Source organism: Manis pentadactyla, chromosome 17 (assembly GCF_030020395.1).
Source record: "Manis pentadactyla isolate mManPen7 chromosome 17, mManPen7.hap1, whole genome shotgun sequence".
Lineage (NCBI taxonomy): Eukaryota > Metazoa > Chordata > Mammalia > Pholidota > Manidae > Manis > Manis pentadactyla.
In genome coordinates this window covers 7,273,637-7,279,636 of record NC_080035.1, presented here as the reverse complement: position 1 = coordinate 7,279,636, position 6,000 = coordinate 7,273,637, and the positions used below count along the sequence as shown (strand labels likewise).

Sequence of the window (6,000 nt, the reverse complement as noted above, 5' to 3'; positions counted from 1 at the left end):
CGTTTCTCAGAGAATTCAGTCAGCACAACCCTCCCAACTCAATCTGCTTTCCCATCTCTCTTCCTCAACAAATTTCTTTTCTTCCCAACTTCTTAAAACACAAGTTTCCACTTGCTGGTTGACTTCATCTCCTTCTATTTTTTATCCCACTGCCTCTCTAGTCAAGAGCTGGGAAGGATCTGAGATTTTTATGTTCCCTGCAAGCTAATAACTTAGTCTGTTATAGCTTCTTGGAAGCTAGCAGAAGAACTCAGTTTTCTGCATCAAAAGGCTGTATTAGACATGGCCTAGCAAGCAGAACCAGCTTCGTGTTCATGGCAGTTCCCTTGCCTCCCAGGTCTAGTCCAGGGGCAGCATAGAGTGGCCCAGGTTATGTCGTACATGCAATAAGGACACAGCTGAGGAGCCCCAAGCTTAAAAACCCCCTGATCTTTTAAAATGAGCTACAAATGAACCTGCTTATCTTCACCACAGATGAAGACATTATCATACTGGATGGTAAACAAATGTGCCCTCTACTCCAGTGGGAGACACTATTTCTATCTTTCAAAGCTGTCTGCAATACAAAAATCCTGGAAAAGGTAGATAGTCTAGAACAAAAGCTGCTGGTACCTCTGCTCACAAGACATACAGGAAATATGACAGTTCCATGGAGAAGTATCTCCTAATATATTCCTGTATCCCCCACTAATCATACAGAATATTGCTCTCTCAAAAGTGACCAGTAATCTTCTGATTGCATGATTCAACCACCTTCTAGAATCCTGGATCTCAAAGAACAACATTTATTCATTCAAGAAATATTTATTGGGCACCTACTACATGCAGGCATTACATAAGCAAAAATAGGCTTTGTCCTCCTTCTTATGAAGGGAGTAACAGACATTTGCCAGGCATTCACACATACCCAACTGTTACAAGCTGTAGTAAGGTATAGATGAAAGATACATGGTGTTAGGAGAGCTGATGTTAACAGGGGGTCTTGAGCTTGTCTGGGAAGCCAGAAATGTTTTTCCTTACTCAGTGAGTTAGAGATAAGACGGTTAAAGGGGAGCAGAAGGACATGTGCAGAGAATCTGTAGCTGTTGGGATCACAGCACATTTGAGAAATTAAAAGAAGGACACAGCAAGCAAGGGGAAAATGGTAGGAGGCCAGACCTTACATGGTTTAGGTGATAGCCTTAAGAATTCTAGTCTTATCTTAGAACAACAGGAAGCTGCTTAAGGGTTTTATGAGGAAGGGACACAGTCTTATTTGCTTGTAGAAAGATCGTTTTGGCTGCAAAATAGAGAATGAAAGGAAGGACTCAGACTCTGTGCACTGAGACCAGATTAGATTGGTGGCAATTGGAAAGAGGTGGACCAATTTAAATGATTTTGGAAATAAAATTGCCAGGACTTGGTGCTGCCAGGAATATGGGAAAGAGGGTGAGGGAGATATCAGGGATGACTACTACATGTTTGAACAATTGGGTAGGTGAGGGGAAAGGAAAACAAGAAGAGTTTATGAACTCAGATGGACTAAACTCTGAGACATTAAATGAACATGTCAATGAAGCACTTGGTATCAGATTTGAAATTTAGGGGGAGGGTCTGTTTTAGAAACACATATGTGGAAATCATCAGCAGATAGATAAATAAAACTGTTAGTGTATGTGATGATATTTAGACCAAGAGATTAAAACAGAAATGAACCTAAATTGAATTGTGAGGTACTCCTATATTTAATAGCTAGAGAAAGGAAAAGGAATCTACAGAGTAATTAGAGAAGCAGTACCCAGAGATGTATAGCGTCAAAGGAAGAAAAAATATTCGAGGAAATTGTGGAGTATTGTTGCAAGCTTAAGAAAGATGAGGATTGGAAATGACACTTATTTTATTGATAACAAAAATGAAGCACTGAGAAGTGACTTGTTTAAAGCCAAAGTAAATTCTTATCCCTCTCTAGATTAGCAGAGAATTCAAACTAGTGTCCATGCTAGGCTTATTTATGTGTGTGATTCATTCGCTCCTCCAGAAATAAATTCCCCAATTCTCACTTATTCAACCTTTACAGCACTGTGTATTGTTGACTATGATCTCTAGGTCTTCTTTAGTGATAACCTTCAATTATGTCTTAGATTCCTTCAAAATAGCTGTTCTTCCTTGTTGTGTTTATACATATAAGTATGTCCAAAACATGGTTTTTAAAAATACAGTATTTTAAAATGCAATTTCTTGGACCTCCCTCTGCCCTGACCCACAAAGGAATAAAAATCTTGAGGGGTGTATTACAAGAGTCTGTCTTTTTAAAAAGCTCCCAAGTAGGAGCTTTGGAAATTATGGTCTTAGAGTCAGGTTTAGAAACCACTTTCTAGTCTCAGACCAAACAAAGCTGGGGCAGCAATATGGAGAAGTCACCCAATTCACTGACACTTTCTGATAAGTCCTCATATTTTAAAACAATACACACTTATGCTTCAGTTATTCGGAAATCAGCTTTCCAGGAATTTTGTTTGCAAGTGGGCCAAATCTGGAAGTTAAGAAAAGGAACCCTCTTGCAAGGAAAGAACTTTGTTAGTGAACAGCAATGAAAATATTTCAAGATAGCTATTGATATGGAGTCATTGTCCTATTTACTGATGGAAGAAGAGGAAGAAAGGAATCTCTAACTAGCTGTGGATATAAATATCTGATCAATCATCACCTGGAACCACAGAGAAAAGCAGTCAAGAAAGGAGAAAAGTAAAAAATAAACAGTAAAGTATAAAGGATAAGAGGTAGGATAAAGAGGTAGATAAGAAGATGAGAAGCAGTGACAGATATTAGAAAAGGTGATGAGAACATTCCAAAGAGAAAAAAGATATCACCAGAGTAGAGATCCTATATACCTCAGCAGTACCGCTGGGACTTTCTCATATGGCCAAGGTATTGCATTTGATACCTTGATGCATTTGATATCCTGAAACATCAACAAAGGATTTCATTAGCCATTGTATTCTTTAAAAAATGTGGGAGTAAGTATCTTTTTCAAGGGTTTCTGTAAAAAAGGTAAAATAAATATGCTGCTGTTTTAAAAGTAAGTACAATTAATAAAGTGAAATAAAGCCAGAGATGGAGCTATTGTTTTTGAAGAGACAGTTACTGGGGTAGGTCACCGTGTACCAAGTACTATCCTGGCCTCAAGTTCTCCACTGGAAACTGCAAAACTAAGCAGCCCTGGCCAGACTTGCAGTGTCCCAATTGCAGGAGGTTTAAGGAAATTTCTGCAGCATTCATTTGTACGTCTCGGCGTGCTGCTGTATAAAGTAATGCAGTAGGTTTCCAAGTGATTAGACTCAGGAAGAGGCGAGGAACCTAATCCCCACGTTTTCAACTGAAGTAAATATCTAAATATTCTTGCTTGTTATAGAGATCCCGGCCTTAAGTGTTTAGGACTGAAAACATTCAAGCCCACTTCTGTTGGCTTCTTATTTCTTGGGGGAACCTTTAGAAGCACCTGCTTGCATTAAGTTCTTGTGCTTTTGGAAAAGGCTGACCCGGTAAGGTTCAGGGGAGCTTTTTACAAAATGGACTGGAATTGTGAGTGGCTCTAGGAACATTCATTAACTCCACATTTCGTTAGTGTCGCTTGCAGCCCGGCCACGGGGGATGCTACGACGAACTTAGCGCAGCCCAGCCTCAGGAGAGAGGGCGGTGAGCCACGGGGGGACAGGGGGCGCTCGGCCAACACATGCCGGCGGCTCTGCTGGCGACTGGCTCTGGGGGAAAAGACCCGCCCGGCAGCGGCGCGGGTGCAGGGCGGGGTCGCCGGGTCCGAGCGACCGGGGTTGCCGTCGGCGGGGCTCGCGCAGCCGCACTAGGCGCGCCGACCGTGGGCTCCACCTCCCGGCTCCGTAGTAAGCATGGCGGCGGCGGCGTTCGTGGTCCCTCGGGTGAAACAGAAAGCTGGAGCTACGCGGAGAGGGAGCGAAGAGCGGGGCTGAAGCGGCGCCGTCACTGCCGGAGAACCACCCCAGCAGTCAGTGCGCCGGCGGCCGCGGCGGCCCCCGAGAGCTGGCTCTGCAGCTGAGGTAGAGCGAGAACGATCAGGAACCCGAAGAAGAGGCGCCAGGGTAGCCGCCTTCCTTCGCCTCGGAGCTGCGTGGCCCGGAGGTGAGAGCGCGGGCGCTCCCTGCGGGAAAGGCGGGGGGACCGAGCCGTTCCAGTCGCGTCCCGCTGCGGAAACCGTTAGGCTGGGTCTGAGGGGCTGGGGCTCGGGCGCACCGAGCGGCCCGGCCCACCCCGTCGTGTGGGCGCGCTGTGGGCCGAGGGGAGTGGAGCCGGGCCGAGTCTAGCCCCGAGGCACTTGCGGGGGCGCAGCCCGAGGAGGCGACCCGGGGGACCCGGGCGGCCTTCCCTCCCGCCGCCCGCCACTCGCCGCCCCGGGAGGCTCGGGGGGGTCGCGTGCGGAGCCCTCGGAAGAGGATCGCCTAGAGGCCGCCGCACCTTCGGCACCGGCCGCTCGGCAGCCGCGGAACTTGAACGCTTTTCTGAAGAGAGTTTTCCCCGCTCATCTTGGGGTTAAAACCTCGAAAACCCGCCCTTCTGTGTTTGATCCTGTTTGGCTGTGCCAGTACCTGACTGTTTCTCTACCATGCTTAGTTAACCACCTGTTCCGCCAGGAGGTTGACTCGAGGCTGCAGTCCTCGCCCCGTTTAATAATCTGGATCTTTGAACTTCTGATACGGCTGAGGAAGGACGCCATGCGTTAGGTAAAGGAAAATGAACAAATAATTTAGTCGTAAAATCGCGAGCAGAACGGTGGCTATTGTAATTAATGTGGCTTAGTTAATGGTTCTTTCATTAAACTGTTAGCGTTAAGAGCCGTGCAACATTTTTTTGTGGGGGAAAGGGGTGTGTAGTGGTTGCTGGGGTGCTAAGAATAGTGAATTACAGATCTGTGATATTTTACGTACGTTCCTTTGGACACTTGTGTCTGAGCATCTGTTAACTGAGAATAACAGGCCGACAAGATTTTTTTTTTTACAGTATGACCCTCATGTCTGTTTTCACTATGGACTTTTAAAACAGCGACGTAATTATTTGCTTCTTACTGTGATCTTAGTTTTTAGTGCTTGAAACCAAAGTTGATGTGTTTTTTTCTGTATTACAAGAATGAAATAACAAAAGTTGAGCTGTTACTATATTTTATCACCGTGCTGTTACCAGCACCAGTGCTAAACATATGCCACTCAGGAATTGGAGCCATATGTTAGGTAGACAGTAATTGTATTCGGATAAATATTTATTTTTTGTATATTTGGTAAGTCTGTAATTCTTGCTATTGCGTATGTTTTGTTTCAATCACCTAAAAATATTTGATAGAAACGAGTCCTCTGCCTTTTTGATATTTTCTTGGTCGAATTGATTTTTCTCAAGTAATTAAGATAAAGTGCCTACTTAGACAGATGGTGGTTTTACAGAAAAGAATGGTAAGAAGGATTTTAAACACATCTTCTATAACATAGAACCTAAATTTTTACTTTCAGCTTTTTAGCCCACTGGTAATTCTTGCCATTGCTTTTAACACCAGGTAGTGAGAAGACGAGATGATGACTTAACCGGTAAAAGGTCTTACTAAAATTTTTATTAATGATCTTATATTTTAAAATTTTAGCAATATCACAGTAAATTTACTGTATTTTCTTTTCCTTCATAGATCATCTCCCACTCTTCTTGTGTAGGTTACTGAGAATTTTTTTGATCCCAGGCTGGCTGCCTTTAGCCACCTTTATTCTTCTGAATTAAATCCCTCTCTTTCCCTTTTGTCTGAACTCTCAAACTCATTGAATATTCAGGAAAAATAAACTTCTGGCTAACACTGGCGTCAGTCAAGCATAATTATAAGGGTAATTTGCTTCTCCCAAATTAATGATATGCATTCAAAAAAATAGGTTTAGGATTATCATTTGGAATCATCTTTTTCATCATTTTCCCTTATCATGTGAGTAATTGAGAGATGATTCATTTTACCGTGCA

The 6,000-nt window shown here is 43.7% G+C and overlaps 1 protein-coding gene across 2 annotated transcripts in view; it reads left to right on the top strand.

The window, feature by feature from the left end:
- The first annotated feature begins 3,876 nt into the window (after window positions 1-3,876).
- Window positions 3,877-6,000, top strand: part of FNDC3A (fibronectin type III domain containing 3A) — a 193,955-nt gene continuing 191,831 nt past the window's right edge. The window contains exon 1 of one of the 2 annotated variants that reach the window (XM_036904142.2): window positions 3,877-4,134. The gene's annotated coding sequence lies outside the window, so the exon portion shown is untranslated. Of the gene's footprint in view, window positions 4,135-4,262; window positions 4,734-6,000 lie in introns of those variants that run through there. The other variant, XM_036904152.2, reaches the window with a different exon arrangement.